At 40.6% G+C, this 18,232-nt stretch overlaps 1 pseudogene; it reads right to left on the minus strand.

Moving 5' to 3' along the window:
* Window positions 1–13,943, minus strand: part of LOC101536735 (cleavage and polyadenylation specificity factor subunit 5-like) — a 42,547-nt pseudogene extending 28,604 nt beyond the window's left edge.
* Window positions 13,944–18,232: the final 4,289 nt, after the last annotated feature.

Genomic DNA, 18,232 nt, shown 5'->3' on the forward strand with positions numbered 1-18,232 from the left:
CTTGCTAACATGCCTGGAAGCAGTAGATGTCTTGCTCACGTGAAAGACCCCAGGAACTTCCTAGCTACTGGTTTCAGCCTGCTATTGTGACCCTTTGGAGAATGAACCAGTGAATGGGAGATTTCTTTGTCTCTTTCTCTCTGTGCATCCCTCAACATTTCAATATATTTAGAAGTCTATAATACAATAACTATTCTGTATCTCTCTTCTGAGGATTTTCCCTCCCTAATGATAATAACCACGTATTTATGTTGGCAACGCCCACGTCGCCACGTACCCCGAGCCGAGCGGAGGGACTAGGGTTACACAAAAGACAACGCAGTGAGACAACACAAGACAACACGCAGTACACAGAATGCCGATCGGCGATAGATTGATCTTTATTGCAACTCCAGGCTTTCTTTTATACTCTGCTTAGCTCCTCCCAGTGTTTATCCAGTCCTCAAGTGGCCACCCTAAATCCCTTGAGTTCCTCCCAGTGTTTATCCAATCCTCTAGTGGCCACCCTAAATCCCTTGAGTTTTATCCAATCCCTTGGCAGATAACTTGACAAATAGGAAGCAGGAACTTGCGGTTAAGCCAGTGGCTAGATGTATCAGGCCAAAATTGCCAATCCTGTTATGCTCTGAGAAACAAGCTAAGCTGTGGAGTTAATCCTTGGGAGACCGGGGCCTGCATATTTAAAACAGCTTAACTCAAATAATTGCTCTTAAAAAAAGATTCATTTATTTTTATTTGAAAGGCAGATTTTACAGAGAGGGAAATCTTTCCATCCACTGGTTCAGTCCTCAGATTCCTTCAATGAACAGAGCTGAACTGATCTAAAGCTCAGAGCAAGGAGCTTCTTCTGTGTTTCCCATGTGGGTTCAGGGCCCCAAGGACGTGGGTCATCCTCTGCTGCTTTCCGAGGCCATTATCAGAGAGCTGGATGGGAAATGGAGCAGCTGGGAAGTGAACTTGTGTCCTAACATCCATATGAGATGTCCCACCTGCAGTAGGCAGACTAGCCTGTGTGCCACTGTGCCTGCCTCAACCCTGTTCTTTCATATGCTGTCATTTAGCTGAAGTTCTGAGTATATTAAAATTTTCAGCTCATATTACAAGAATTGTCACATTAATTTGCATTCTAAATTGATTGTTTCAAGAGAATCTCTTCACTCTGTGACATTCCTGATTATAACAGTAACAGGCCCTAGATCTAGATTGTTCTTTTCTTATTAAATTACTCATGAAAGTATTTATTTAAGATTATTTTACTAATCCAATGTCTTGTAAATTAACCCTGTGTGATTGCCATATCTTTGATAAGATATATTTTATAGACTTATTCTTTAGGGAAAGCTCTTTGTAACTGGCTTGATTATTAGCAAGAAACAAAATTATTATGGAAAGCCTATTAGGCATATACTTGTTAAAGTTTTGTTTGACTACAGCAGGCCAGCAAGTTAATGTGAGGCTGCAGTGCTAAATGACATAAAATTAAAACAGTAATTAATAATGAGAGATAAATTGAGATCATCTATGAAATATTTTTTTAAGTTTTCTTTTTCTTTCTTGTTCTTTCCATAACAGCACCGTCTCCGTCCTTTATCCAAATGGTCTGATTGTCCATTTTTTTGATGAACAAATAACCCCAGGGAATCAAATACAGAATTTCCTAGGAAGGTATTATTAACAGCTTTTCCTGCAGCCATGGTGGTGCATCTTGGGAAGAGAAAGTCAGATTGGCTAGGAAAGGCAGGATGGAGCAAGGGGCGCCTACTCAGACCTGGGTAGGAGGCAGGGAGGGTGGCGGTTTTTAATAATTAGACTTGCAGTCTTGAATGGATTAAACACATACACACCCAGTTAATTTGTCTCCAGGAGGCAAGCAAGTGATTTTCTTCCCCTGAGTAATTCTGTCAAATGTATCCATATTTTCATTAACTGCTGAAATAATTTTTTTCTATTCATTGTAGGGTTATACTGTACTTTTTTGTGTTAATAAGTATTTATCCTCTTACCTTATACTATTACAATCATGAACTGTGGTGTGTAAATGTGCTGCTTATTACTATCTGACTTTTGTTGCAAAAAGCACAATGAGGGAGTGAAGGCGAAAAGAACCTTCCACAAAAAGCATGCAGTCAGAGTTTGCTGCCAAATCGCAGGGCACTGAATTCGTGACATTTAGTTTCTGTGCTCAGCAGCTGCGCCCTGTGGTTTTATTGAAAAAAAAAAAAGTATGGATCAGCCCAAGAACAGAATATTCTTAAGCACCGTGTATTGTAAAGCTGATGAAAATAGAAAATGAGGTATTGGAGTGAAATATCTATGAGTTGCTCTTCTACCTTTGTTCTTTCTCTTTGCAATAAAACAACAGTTCTAGTGGGCAAGGAAGATGTCAGATGTGGGATCGCCAGGGGTAAGATAGGACAGCTGCTAGGTGGCCTTATCTGCTTGGAATGCTGACGATCACACAGGGGAAAAAGTGCACAATGCAAGAACTAACCAAAAAGAAAAGAGGAAATCAAACGCCAGTGAGCAAGACTTACTTAAAAAAAATTATTAAGGAGGAACAAATGCACGTATACATGGCTCTGTTACTTAAAAAAGAAGTCTCAGCTGTCAAAGCATTTCAGGGGTGTTGTGGATAAGCAGTATCTTGAATATGACTTTTTTTTGTACACAATATTTTAAATGAAACAAAATCTGGGGAAAATGTAGCGAGAGCAGCATTTGGGCTGTGCAGTATGTTAATGTGTCAGATTGATGCTGCAGGGAACAGCTTGAGGGAATGGCACTATTTTAATAATATTATATGTTAACCTGACCTTTACAAATAATCTCTGCTTACCTGAAAGATGTTATGAGCTTAAGTACATAAAATGTAACTTCTACAGATACTTTTCCCCACCTGTTTTTTTTAAAACAATTTTTATTAATGAAGCAGAATTTAGATTCCTTTTTTCTAAGTAAAGGAGTTACATCAGATTTGGGGAGTGGGTAATGTTGATTATTGATGACAAATAAGTAACTGTAGATTTGTCATGGTTGACTGTGGGTTTCTGGAATTTTGTTATCATTTGCTATATTAACATTTTTACTTATTTATTTGGAAGAAAGGCAGACAGACATGCAGACAGAGTGACAGCCAGACATAGAGAGCTCTCCCATTTACTGATTCATGCCCCAGATGTCTGTAGCAACATAGGTTGGGCCAAGCTGAATCCAGGAGCTGGGATGCTGTTCGGGTCTCCTTATGGCAGGCCAGAACTCAACTAGCTTACTGAATTTTCATTAGTTGGAGCTAAGCTTGGATTTGAGTCCAGATACTCTGCAGGTGATCTAAATAATGTCAATAACTATATTAAAAAGTTCACCCCTAAAATATTGTTATATCATGGGGATTAACATCCAAAAGTTATTAAAGGCATTTTCACTTTTATTGGAAAGGAAGATTTACAGAGAGAAGGAGAGACAGATAAGAAGCCTTCCATCTGCTGCTTCCCTCCCAAATGGCCATAATGGCTAGAGATGGACTGATCTGAAGCCAGGAGCTTCTCTTGGGTTTCCCACATTGTTGTAGGGTCTTAAGAAACTGAGCCATCTACCACTGCTTTCCTAGGCAATAAGCAGAGAACTGGGTAGGAAGTGAAGCAGCCAGGTCATGAACCAGTGCCCATTTGGGATGTTAGTGCTTACAGGTAGAAGATCAGCCTGTTAAGCCACTGCACCAGCCCTCAATTTCTTAATATTCACAGAGAACTAGTTTGTGGAGTATCTTGGAAACATTTTTGCTGTCTCTTGATTCTTTCTTTTTGTTCAAGGAGCCTTTTCACACCCATTCTGGTGGCCTGTCATTGATCCTGTTGAATAATCTGGAATACACAAAGGTCTTCAGTGATTTCTTCAGACTGCACTTACTCATGCAGATTAGGTGTAATCCAAACATCTACATGTTTTTCTACATCTTGGTGTTGGCTTTTCCCACCAAATTATTTCTGTTTATAACCATCTAGTTAAGCACATTAAACCCATTGATGCATAGAAAGGGATTGTGTTGGTCACCACATCGTTCTCTCAGTGTCACTGCCTCTGAAGACTCAGAGATCTTGTCCACAACAATGAATTATGCATAACTGCTAGGCTTGGCATGCGGAGAAATGTGGCAAGTTAGATTAAAATTAAATATTGAGCAGGCTCTCTCCTAGCAACATGAATTAAAGAAAGATGCTTCTGTTTTCACCAGCGGAAGGGCAGAGACCTCGGTTGTGAGTGTTGGCACGAACGTGTTTGATAGTCACAACATGGTGTAAATGGTTGATTTTCTAATGTATGTCTCAGCCCTCCACCATTGGTGGTGTCAGAGGGAAATACCAGCAGTTTTCCAAGGTGGCGTGATGATCAGTGGGTTTTGGGAGGCATGGCTCCCTTCTGCAGATACCATTTACGGTCTGTGGCATGGTGGGGCCTGCACTAAACCCACAGGCTGTTGCTAGGGACAACCTTGGAGCAAATTACAACAGTGGTTTATCAACTTTGAAACTCAGATGCAGACACACCCCAAAAAACTCCTTTGCTTTCCCATGTAGCAGACAGTCCAAGTGCTTGGGCTCTTGCACCCGTGTGGGAGACCAGAAGAAGAACCTGGCTCCTGGCTTCGAACCAGTCGTGCTCCAGTCCTTACAGCCTTGGGGGGTGAACCAGAAGATGAAAAATCTTCTGTCTCTGGCCCTTTCAAACAAAGAAATATTTTTCCCCCTCAAGAATCAAGACTTGGCTAGGGATCAAATATGTCATTTCTGTGCAAGGACAGATTTGCAATTGGGTATTTATCCTCAGCTACCTACAGTTTTTGTTTTCTTCTCTGGGACCACTGTCTGTGATGGTGCTGCAGTGCCACCTGAGGGCTTCTAAGTGTAATAAAAGCAAAAAAGGGAAAAGTAGTTTCATGAATTCTCAACGCAGGAGCAAAGCCCGAGGTGTGGTTCAGAGGGTACCTGAAATCACAGTTAACTGTCAGTCATCGGAACATCCGAAGCTGTTTAAAGTAAGAAGTGCCACAAGCTGGAACACAGAAGCCATGAACACATGCAATATTAATAAAGCAATTATAGTAAGTGCTAGAACATTCTGCTTTGCAAATCTCTTGCCACTTCAAGAAACATCTGTCTCTGCCACTGGAAATTACTGTGAAAAAATTTAAATAAATAAAAGCAAACAAAACAAGCTGTGCTTTGTATTTCTGCTTCACATTCAGTATCCTGATCAGATTGTTGCCAAAGCTTCAATACCAATTTCATAGCCTATTCCTTGGGTTGGTTTTTCAACCCGTGTAACCAATTGTGCTTATAGCAGACTGAGGAGCCATTAGCTGATCTGCTGCCTTGTACAAACTGCCTGGATGCAATCACACATAATACCTCAGGAGAGTCAGTGGGAAATCCAAGCGACTGCCTGAATCCTTATTTAACGGAAGCTGGTGTGAACCTTAGCCTACTTACTTCCTGAAAGTGATCAGTTCTTTATTTACTTAAATCTTTAAAAGCTTGCTTATTTATCATTTTTGTTTGTTTGTTTGAAGGAGAATTGTTAGGAGCCAGAGACTTACGGCCTTAGACTTGGCCTACCTGACAGCCTGTTGCATTGCAAAAGCCTGCAAGCAGGGCTACAGCAAGCAGGATATTAGGCCAAAACATCCTCTGTAGAGCAAGCAGAATAGAACCTCCACCCTTGTTCCTGTTCAAATAATTAGTTCCTCCCCTGTTTCAATATAGCTGATTAGTTCCTTCCCTGCTTCAATGAAGATAATTACTCCCAGGAAACCCCTCCCTTTCTCCCCCTCCCCTAGAGAAGAAGGTATATATATGAGGAGTAAAAATAAAGAGAGAGGCACTCTTTTCCACCAAGTATGAGTGTCCGTGTGTTTCTTGGGCCAGCAGCCTGGCATTCCCAGTCCACCCTCAGGGTTTGAGCGTCGTGTCCTGCAGGTCGGGACAGAGAATTTGGAAGAAATCTTTCAAATGCTGGCTCACTCTCCAACTGCCTTCATCAACCAGTGTTGGATTAGGCTAAAGCCAGAAGCCAGGAGTTCAGTCTGGGTCTACCTAGAGGATGGTAGGGACCCAATTATTTGAGCTGTCATTATTGTGTATATTAGTAGGAAAGCTGGAATTAATTGGAAGTGGAGTTGGGCCTTGAACCCATGTATTCTGATATGGGATGCCAGCACCCCAAGGAGTGCTGCACCTGTTGTGGCAAATACTTGCTCCAAGTTCCTGATTTTTTTTTTTTCAAAAATCTTATGTTTGTGTTTTATGTGTCGGTTATTCTGTTACTGTGAAGTTTGGATCTGGCAGACAAAGGGAAGAGTCACAAAGACCAATGAGCATGTTTTCATAAGAACTGTGAGCTGGAATTTTCTGTTTGCTTGTTTGTTTTTTGTTTTTACATTTGAATACACATAGCACAAATTTTCAGGTTTTTTTTTTGTTTTTTTTCATTTTCAAATAGAAAGTTTTATTCCTGCCCCAGCTGTCCCAAGAGGGATCAGACAGAAAATGCTCACAGAAACTCTTTGTGTATAGTGGCGGACTGCAACAATGTAAAGGCTTTCCACACCTGTAGTTTGTGGAACAATTTATCCTGGTAGACCTGGTTGCTTGGGGAATAACTGAGAAGAAAGGAAGCCTAGTTGTAAGTAATCACCGGGCTCAGAAAGCACCTGCCATCAAAGTAGAAACAACAATGGAACAGTGTGATTCAGACAAAAAGGAATGCAGGTTTCTTCATCTGTAGATAAGAAGCTGATCACAGTTTCTGGAAGGGAAGATTTTGACAAATGATAACATTGTAAGTGTTGGCTCAGTTGGAAAACATCACAGATCTAAATGGATAACTGGTGAAAAAAATTTTCATTCAGATATTCAAATGACAAGCCCTGAAAAGTCTAGTTTGGATTAGTCCAGTTTAGATTCCTGTTACATACTTATCGCAAAAAGTATGAGACAGTTAGTCACCGAATCTCTCTTCCTGCTCAATGTCTCTTAACATATCCCTGCTCTACTCTGATTCCCATTCGTTTAGTACAAGCAATGTCCATTTTTGCCTCCACCACAGTCATTCTGGATGCTCTTTCCACCTCTCGTCTCATTCTCTTTTGATCAGTTCTTCAATTTGATATCAGCAAGATCTAGAATTCAGACATTTTCCATTTAAATTCCTGAATAACACCTGAACACCAACTGCACCAAGCCCAAGCTACAAAAACCCTTATGATACAGTCCATTACCAAGTATTTTGGCTCTCTGTCATGTCCACCAGGTCTTACTTCTTGGTTTCTTCCAGCACACAATATAACCTGAGGCAGAATTTGGTGGTCACCAGCTCTGTATTTAAGAGCACTTTAAATGTTTGTGGGAAATTGAAATTAAAGGATAACACCTATTTTGGTGCAAAAAAGATTAAGATCCATGCTTTTTTGTGATATGCATTTTCCATGAGCTTTTTGACAATTCTTTATATATATATAGGACACAACATCATTAAACCATATAAAGAACAGAACTTTAGGACCTTACAAATGTAGACTTCAATCTTAGTTTAAAATTTATAAATAGCAGTGCTCCAATGCTTTTGGTGCCTTAATTTTCAAGTTTTTTGAATGAAAATGTGAATGCTCTTGTTTTGTCAGGATTGGCAATAACATACGTGAAACACCCAATGCTCCGTTTGACCGACAATAAGAACTCAATCGTGATAGCCCTGACATTGGGAATTACATTATAACTGCTCTGCTAACCTATGTGCCTCCTGGTTGGAAATAGGCATTATCTCTTTGTATTTGTTTTTTGTTCATCTTTCTGGACTCATTACCTATCAAAGTGCCTGACACAGCGTGTGAACAACTAAATAAAGGATACATGGATGATGGGATATCTGTATTACGGCATCTGAGAATTTGTGCTACGGTAAGAACAGAACTAATGACACCAATGTGATCTACAAATGCCAACCACACTGAAAACATGATTTGATTTTGTTGGCTTCCAAACTGAACTATGCTGCAAAGTGAATGCCTGCGGTGGCACGAGTCTTCCAGAAGGACAGGCCACCACCAGCCTGAGATTGCAGGGCTGTGGGCACTACCCAACTTTGCCCGCCTTTCCTCCTTCAGTTTTTGGAGAACTGAACCTATGACACAGAACACTTGAACATTCAGGAGAGCATGGCAGATAAAACAGGAGGTAGAGAGAGAGAAGGAGATGGATTGTGATGCAGAAGCCAGAGGGGAGTGCCTTGAAATCCACATTTATAACTGGAACATTATGCCTTAAGGATTTTCCAGAGACCTTAAACAGTGGTTTAGAACGCATGATGATTGAGGTCGCAGGGCCTGGGAGCAGCCAACGGCAAGTGCAGCTATGTGTGGTCTATGCAGTTTTTCGGACTTCATGCAGTGCTGTCACCATCTTGAAACTGTTAATTTTATTCTTTTAATGAGTTGTATGTTTTCAGCTTTGCATTTGGCTCTGAAAATTATTTCCCTTGTCCTGACAAGGGTAGTAAAAGAGAAATCACTACAGCTGAAGCAATACTGTGGAAGACAACTGTTCTACTTCTCTTTGCAGTTCTGTACATGAACTTCCTTGGTGTTCCTACTGCAGGCCCCTGCCTGATCAGAACTACATGATGCCAAGGGAGTGGACAAGACTGTAGGGCTGCATGTCATGCGGCATCAGGTGAAGGAGCCTATTGGGACACCTAGATCGCCTACCAGAGTGCCAGTTCGAATCACAACATTTTTACTTCTGATCCACTGCCTGCTAATGTTTCTGGGAAAGCAGTGGATGATAGTCCAGAAAATTAGGTCCTGCCACCACGTGAGACGCCTCGATGGAGCTCTTGGCTACTAACCATGGCTAATACCCCATGAATTCTGTAATTGTTATTTCTTTATTAGGCTGCAGTGGCTAACTTCCCTATACCCTATTCACAGAAAATAAAGGACAGGCATGTGACTTGAATCCAGGGCTACTAAATCCTGTATTGATAACCAGGATACAAGAATGTCTTAGTTTGAATTTAAATGGCATGGATATTTTTTCTCTTTTTTTTTTTTGGTGGGAAAGTACTCAAATTAGAATACAAACAATTTCATTTGTTAAGCATTTTCATAAATGTCATGTTAATAACAATAATCATTGCATGGATTTTCATAAATAGTTGACTAAATTTCCTTATAATTAATCTCTATCCACTCCCCAAATTGATTTCAATATAGTAAATTTATACTAGTATTTCTCTGATATGGGGGAAGTAACCCTGGCTACAGCATTTGACTTCACTACATATTTTTCAAAAATTTTTCTAGGTATTTTTTGTTATGTATTTTTCAGGGAAATGTCACTGTGGAGAAAAGGATATCTCATGAAGAAAGATAGTTAGGAATCAATGAGGGACAGGCAAGCTGCATTTTTGTGTTGCCTGGCAACCCCACCAGATGGCACTTTAACATGTAGACTAACTTTCAGCTTACGGAGGAAGGGCTGAGGGCTTCTCAGGACCCCTTTAGACACGGGTTCCTGAACTGTGAAACTATCACCGCTTGATTGTGAACTATCACTGTTTGGTGTTGGTTACAAGCCAGTTAGCACAGTGCTAACCTCTCAGGAGAGGCCAGGGTAAAGGGGGCAAGGATAGATCAGGAAGGGAAGATGATGGAGTGATTCCTTCACCACAGAACAAGGTATTTGAAAGAAATGCCAGAATATGATGACAATAAGTCTTTGTTTCAACTTCTTGCTCTCTGAACATTGAAATATTTCACATGAAAAGAAACACAGGCAGTTCTGAGAATAACCTAAACCTGAAAACGTTTAACAATAAGCTGTACCAGGTGTTTTGTTCTGTATGGTGTATTTTTCGAACATTCTCTGCATTTTCTGAATTTATAATTTGTAATTAAGGAATGAGAAATAAATTTGAATAAAACAAATTTGTTTTTAATTTGCAATCATTTGAATATATTAAAGTAACTATACATTATTTTTTTATTAGACCTAAGGAAATAACTATACATTATTTATTATCAATCTAAGGAAGGGGTTCATTGAAATTTTCATTAAATAAAAATTAGTATGTATTTTAAAGATTTTATTTATTTTTATTGGAAAGTCAGATATACAGAGAGGAGGAAAGACAAAGAGGAAGATCTTCACTCCCTGAATAACCACAATGACCAGAGCTGTGCTGATCTGGAGCTAGGAGCCAGGAGCTTCCTTGAGGTCTCCCACGCCGGTGCAGGGTTCCAAGGCTTTGGGCCATCCTTGACTGCTTTCCCAGGCCACAGGCAGGGAGCTGGATGGGAAGCAGGGCCAACAGAATTAGAACAGGCACCCATATGGGATCCCAATGTGTTCAAGATGAGGACTTTAGCCACTAGGTCCTTGCGCCTGGCCCAAAATTAGTATATATTTTTAAGGCTTTCCAAACATTTTTGAAGTTGTTACTTATTGTCTACATTTTTTTACGTCAGAAAAAATCTTCTCAGTCGGGAATTATTGTTTGTTTTTAAAGCAGAGTAGATTAAAATGGGCGCATGACTTTCAGAATTTTCAACGTAAGTTTTCATCTGGTTTAAGAACCTCATTCATATTTTTCAAACTTTGGGAGAAACATGGAGATTTCTTTTAAAGCATGGCTTTTATAGACGCAACTCAATCCTAGCTCACATAAGTGTTCTGTATTTGCTTTAGTGGAAACTTAAGTGCTAATTCTGAACTATTACAGAAAAGTGTCCAGAATAGTCAACATCACGCCCCCTCTTCTGCCCAAGGACAGTCAGGCCACTCACAATAGCTCATTTTAGGCTGGACAGCTAGAGTCTTTAAAATGATGTGGCACCAATAGGCCAATAAAAGGTTGGAACACAACAGGACCATAGATTAAATTTGCACAACATACAAAGGCAACTGAATTTTAGCCAATTTTAACGGAGAAAGAAGAGTCATTTCAACAAATGGAGCCAAATAACTGGATGAATAAAGAAGGAACAATAGCTTTAACTTTTACCTCATAGATTTTACAGAAACTAAATTTTAGTATCACATAATTTTAAATATCAAAGTTGAAATTAAAAGCCCTCCAGAAGAAAATCTAATTTGTGGTATCCTGATAACTATAGATCTGAATCAACTTCTCGGAGGGGACATGAGAAGCACTGAGTAGAAAAAAGATTGAAAGCTGGATTTTATCTGAATTAAACTACCTCTTCAAAAGACACTGCAGGAAATACAAAAAAACGAATGAACAAAAATTGAGAGAAAATCCGTCTGCAGTATCTGGCAAGTGACAAATATCCAAACGATATTACCAATTTTACAAATCAATTCTTAAAAGGCAATAGCCCAAGTGCTAACTGGACAAAAGACCAAAATCTCTCAACAAACAAATTTTTCTAAATTGCCAACACATACTTGCCAACATGCTTAACATCACTAATTAAATTCGTACGCCCGCATAAGCTACCACCACCATACATGCGCAGAGCAATTGCTAACATCTGAAACAGTAATGGTAATTCCTAATGATGGTGGGTTGTGGAACAGCTGGAATTCTCACACATATTATTGGATGAAAAATTCTCCAACCATTGGATTCAGTTGAAGAGTGCTCCCCTACCCTCAAGTTCATGTCTGCCAGGATCTTCAGAAAGTGACTGCATTTGGAATGGAGTCGTCTTGGGCATGATCAAGCAAAGATGAAACCATGCTTGATCATGACAGATTTTCACTCCAGTAATGGTACCAATAATGAAGAAGGACACTAAGTCACAGAGACAGTGGAGCCGTGGAGGGCACAAAGTCGAGTGCCAACAGGTAAGCCTGAGGCAGATTGGCATTCTGCTGCCACAAACAAGGAATACTGAGGGTGGCTGGGAATGGCAGAAAGCGGGTCACGGTGGGAGCTCTCAGGGGAAGCCTGGCTCTGAGGACAATCTGATATTGGCTTCTAGACTACTGAGCTCTACCACAATAAGTCTCTGTTGTTTTAATTCACCTGGTTCATGAGATTTTTTTTTCTGACAGTCCAAATAATTTAATCACACTGTGAGACATCAGGCTTTTTCTGTAAAGTTATATACATATATAAAATATGTATTTATAATACTATGTAAATATTATATAGTATACTATCATATATTGTATATGTTACACACACATACAGTTTCCCATACTATTTAGTAATCCTACTCCTTACCCCCAATGAAATGAAAGCCTGTTGCTACACAAATACTTGTTTGACTATACTCGTAGCAGTTTTACGTACAATAGTCTAAACTGAAAACAATTCAACTAGCCATGCAGCGGTCGTGACTATTGGTACCACATTGTTTTAGCTTCTGCAGTTTCATAGCCTACAGTGAGCTCATGTGAGTCTTCCAACCTTGTTCATGTAGCCTCTGAACTCAACGAAAGAAGAGCAAGCAGCGCCTACAGTGAATAGAGTGCAGCGAACATCAGAAACACTAACCCAGAGAAGCCAGACTGCAAAAGGGCTGCAGAGCAGACATCCATTTTTATGAAGGTCCAAGTTAGACAAAAGCAAGGAAGTTTCTGGAAAGTTTATAAAAGATGTGTATCATGAACATTATACATTGGTTTCAATTTTTGCACCTAAGTGAAACTCAATCTCAATTTCCAGCAAACTTTTTGAAGCACTGTCGTATTCTCAGGGAGTAGAGGTCAGACCAGTCAGGGTAGGGATTAAGCGGAGAAGGCAGCAGGGAACTTTCCCAAGAATTGGTCAGGTTCTGAATCCTGACTGTAGTGCTGTGTACACCAGCATGTGCACATTGTCAAAACTTGCTGGACTCGATGGAAATAGGTTTGTAATCGAAAAGTATAAATCAATACAAGTATTCATAAATTAATCTTCCAAAAGTCCATCTTATGTAACATTTGCCTCAATTTGAGAAGAAAAGGAAAATCTAGTTTCATTCGTTCCTTCTTTATTTTCATTCTGTTCAAAAGGCAGAGAGCCAGAGCGATTTTTCCATATGCTCGCTCGCTCTCCAGACAGCCTCAGCAGCCAGCGCTGGATGGGAATTCTGGGGCTGTGGATCCCATACTGGTCTCCTGCATTGGCGGCAGAACCTGCAGCCCTGGAGGCATCCCTTGCTACGTTCCCAGGCTGAACTGGAAGCAGAGAAAGGCACTAGCTCCAGGCACTCTGACAGGGGCTATGCGCTAACCACACGGCATCTTGACTGCTGCACCAGATGCCTGTCCTGAAAAACCTAGTGGGACTTCATGACAATCCTTACTGCCTTGCTGCTTTGAAAACCACATTAATTATATGCCTTTGAACTCACTTGTAATTCTTAGCCTGTTGGTGATTTTCGAGTAATTTATTTATTTTTCCCAGGCCTGACAGTCTACTTTGAACATAGGTTTGCAAATGTTTTATTATGTGCTAATCCACTTCTCTTGGTTATGTCGGCAAGACCTTGGGTCTCATTTCCTGAGCTGTGAGGATTCTAATCACTTATCCAGATACAATCTGCTCTGCTGGCTATTTGGTTTAGGAAAGACAGATCACTTTCAGCGGCCAATCAAGTACAAAATCACAATCCCTGGATCTCAGACTAGAAACAACAGTTTTAAACAACATTCAAAGAGTTCTCAGATTTTCCTTTTTTCTTTAATGGGAGGAACACGCAGAATTTTGCCTGTAGGAGAACAAAGAAAATACCAGCTTCAAGTGGGCAGTACCCCAGGCCAGACTGACAGCTTCTTGGCAAGTGTTCTGTGTATCCAGCTCCACTGGCTGGGAAGGAGAACCTGCGGGGAAACACAAAAGAGCTCGGGCAGGAAGAGAGAAGAAGGAGGCACCCGCAGGTGCTTAGGGAGCCGCGCAGCCCAGCTGCTTCAGGACTTACGGTGCAGCGCCAGCGCCATCATGTGGTCATGTGTGAGGCCTCCGAAGAAAAAAGCAGTTCTTTTTCGTATTGCATCTGAAAAACGAAATAAACCCAAATTGTCCAAGAGGCTTGAAAATGCGCGAGGAGGACATCATCTTGTTCTTTTTCATCTCAAAAATGGAAGAGATTCCTGACGTCCCAATTAGTAAGCCATCTGGAACGTTTGCTACCCAGACACCTATTATTTGTTCCTTTGTTCATCAAATATTTATTGAATGCTGCGTGCCAGACAGTACACGAAACAAGAGGAAAGCAGGCGTCGTGGTCTAGAGGGGCAGACAAACATGTGAACAGATGATTAGCGCAATCTGATCAACACTCTGATGCAGGAATTAAGGGAACATTTGGGAGCATTTACTATTTGCTGAAGATGCTAACACGCGCTGACAACCCCCGCCCCACCTTTCTGTAATCCAGTTGTTGAACCAACGCAAGCCTCTCTTAACCTTTTTACTTGCTGTACTTCTTCATCTCCTTTTGAAAATCTGCTTTCAGGTATGAATTGATTGATGGGGCCGTCATTTGTGGAGAGTCTGTCATTGCACGTGATACTGTTGTTGGTGCCGAGGGGTACAGACACGGAAGGGAATCGGGAAGGATGTGGCTTCTTTCCCTGAGCCTGACTTCGATATTTGGGAAGTGGACCATCAAGCCAAAACAAGCCTTTGTAACTATCTGTTATACATAAGCTATTTTTCCTGTTTATGATCTATTTGTTTTTGTGGGCTTTATTTTCTGTTTCCCAGGCGTCCTGTCTGTTCCCCACTTGTTACAATGTAAATCATTGCTCCAAACTATTTTAAGTTAGTTGGAAATGTTAAACAAACATGACTTCCTCGAGAATATTGGAACATCGACTTAAGTTTCTGTTGCTCTGAGGGACACTTGGGTTTCATTTATAGCAGTCAAGCTGTGATGCAGAGTTAAGGATGAGAGTTCTGCTTTAAAAACTTTTTAAGGGCCCAACATGGTAGCCTAGTGACTGGAGTCCTCACCTTGCACCCACTAGGATCCCATATGTGCACCGGTTCTAATCCCGGCAGCTCTACTTCCCATCTAGCTCCCTGCTTGTGGCCTGGGAAAGCAGTGGAAGGTGGCCCAAAGCCTTGGGACTGTGCATCTGTGTGGGAGACCCAGAAGAAGCTCTGGGCTCCTGGCTTCGGATCAGCTTAACTCCGTCTGTTGTGGTCACTTGGGGAGTGTACCAGCAGATGGAAGATCTTTCTGTTTCTCCTTCCTTACATCTGCCTTTCCATTACAAATAAATAAATCTAAAACAATGACAACAACAACAAAACCTTTTTGCATTTACTTCTCTTATTTACCCGAGAGGCTGAGGGAAATGGAAACAGAGACGCAGACAGAACATCTCTTATCACTGTGTTATTCCTCACATGTCCACAGCAGTCAGGGTTAGGTCAGAGAACACGGAAGGACAGGAACTTAGCTCAGGTCTCAGACTTGAATGACAGAGGCCAGCGTCCCTCAGCCACGTCCGCTGCCTCCCCGGCTGCTCAGTAACCTGACACTGAACTTGGAGAACAGAGCTGGGACTCAAGGAAAGCTTGTAGATACGGAATGCGGACATTGAAAGCAATAGCTACGCTACTGCTCCCAACCCTCACCCTGTGTCAAGACTGGAGACCCTGATTCTGTTACGGTTTTTCCAGGCTCACCTGCTGCTCTCAGGCTCTCCTAACCCTGTGAGAGCTGTGAGCAGAAAGCTCTGAGAATCAAAACAGCAGACAGTAGGAGGCGGGTTGTGAGGGGCACACTTGTTCAGCCCGCCTCAGGGCCCCAGATTTCACAACATTCAAGAGGATGAACAGGCTCCCTCTCCAAATTGATGCCAATCTGGCTCCCTTTCCACTTTCTCTGACACCGTTGGACCAGAGCAAGAAAGCAGAGCTCTTTTACGACATCAAATAAGACAAAATTTGCAGTAATTGAGGAACTCATTTAGCAAACTGAAGGAGACACGATTTTAATGGGCAGAGTATATTTGTTACCAAATATAGAAAACGTAAACTTACTTTTGGGATCATGCGTTAAATAATTGAAAGTTGCAACTAGATCATTTATAAATCTCATTTTATGTTTGGGTTAGTCACCTTGTTAACATGCACTTGACTTACATAGCTAATGTTGGGAATGTAGTTAGCATGATTGCTAAACAAATTTTTTCCAGAAAATACCTGTGACAGATTATTATAGACTTGATTGAAGTCTGGGGGTGGGATTTAGAAAACCTAAAATTTCCCCTTCAGATTCAAGTGCTTTGCCTACCAAATCAACTCATTATCCAGTGCCTAATGTTGTAAACATATCAGCTGCTTCGGAAGACTCTTCATTTCAACTCAAATTTGTAGCCATAGTTATATTAGGTTACTCTAAGCAGCTTGTGGAAAAATAAAATTAATTTCAAAATGTTTTGCAATTCACTTAGTTTAATTTATTTAAATTTATCTTTTCATTTTTTTCCACAGCGTTTTTGAAGCAAGCTGCTATGAAACAGCCGCTAAAAGAGATGTGTTTCATATAAAATAAAATTGTAAAACTCTATAATGTGGCAACTGTTTCTTTTGGCTCCAGGTGTTTCAAGCAGTAGGCACCAAGCGGTCCTTATGTTCTTCAGACATTTAAAGAAAATGTCTTTCTACTAACATTGGTCTGTGAGAGAAATGAAATACAATCTTTGTTTAGAAAGCAGATAAACAAACAAAACCCTAGGAGCAATTGAAATGGTTCTGTATGTTTACAGGATTCTTGCGAAAAACTTTAGAATCTGCGTGCATTTGTTAACATAGTAGAAATGTTAAAATTTTGATTTGTGGATCTCACTCCAAGTTGAAGAGACATTAATCTTATGCGTATTGGCTTCTTCTTAGAAGTGATTGTATAACATTTTGCCATGATTTTTAACAGATGTTTTTGATTATTATGAGGACAAATTCAACAAAATAACCTAAACATTAATGTAAATTACACATTAGAATGCTTTTCAGACACTACAATGTCATGAAATAAAAATATGCCTTATAATTTTCTTTGTGACGTCTTCGTATGTGAGCAATGCCCTGACGGTTTTTCCTTTGCAAAGAGAACCTGCTGGCTTTGCTTCGAAGCCTGCCTCTTCAGGGTGTGAACTGCTTGCAGAAAACTACCATCAGTTGAGGTGGTGAGGCATCCTCACCTGTAACAGCACAGGATGTACTGAGAGATAATTCCTTTCTTTGTAAAGAGCCACTTCCAGAGACTGACTGGATCAATAGGTTTCAATTTTCCAAGTAGCTTTTAACAATTTCATAAAACTGTGTTTACAATTTTTGCAGCTTTCCTGTACCAATACTGTTGAATATTCTGATATAAGTAGGCTTTTATATTAGAAATTACTGAGATTTTTATGATCATATTTCAGGATTTTCTGTAAAATTTGCCTAATTCTCTCTCTCACCTTACCTGAACCCTGAGCTAAGCCTGATGAAGAGCTTCACTTAGTGAGAACAGTTGTGATAAATTTGGGGGGAATTAAGACACACTAACCCTGATCATTTTGGAACCTTCACATTTACCCCAGTTCAAACAATGACAGTATTAAATTGTTTCAACATTATTCCTTGAGAAAGTGATTAGCCTAGCAGATAGGTTGCAAGCTGGGACACCCCTGTCTCATGTGGGTGCTGGGGTTTGGGGCCCCGCACCGTTCTTGTCTTCAGATTCCTGCTAATGCAGAGCCTCGGGTGTGGCAGTGATGGCTCAAGTGAGCAGGTCTCTACTGCCTGGCTGGGAGGCTGCAATTGTGTTCCCAGCTCTTCATCCTGACTCCGTCCTGGCTGTCACGTGCATTTGGAGAATGAATCCTTGGATGGAAGCTCTCTTTGTCTCTGTTGTTCTCTCCGTTTTTCTGCCTCTCATGTAAATGTAATATTTTTCTTCTGCAGAGAAAATAACAGTGTTTTGGGTACAAGCAAGATGCAGTGCATTGTGTCTTTGCATGCTGGTTTTCAGAGCTTGGATTTAAAAATCTAATATAAGTACCATGGTAGTTTTTTTATCAACTCACTGACAAAGAGCAGGTTGTCTAGTTAATGAGGGTAGAGATATTTGAAGGCTGTCGCTCAAGTCATTGCTTCAAAACTGTGCATGTGTGTTACTTTAGTAACAATAGTAGAAGTGACAAAAATACTATCAGGATTTTGGTACTATCTGCCAGACACTGTTGAAGCATCTTTAATAGACTGATTCATTTAAACCTGGCAACAACGT

The sequence above is a fragment of the Ochotona princeps genome, chromosome 14, assembly GCF_030435755.1.
Source record: "Ochotona princeps isolate mOchPri1 chromosome 14, mOchPri1.hap1, whole genome shotgun sequence".
Lineage (NCBI taxonomy): Eukaryota > Metazoa > Chordata > Mammalia > Lagomorpha > Ochotonidae > Ochotona > Ochotona princeps.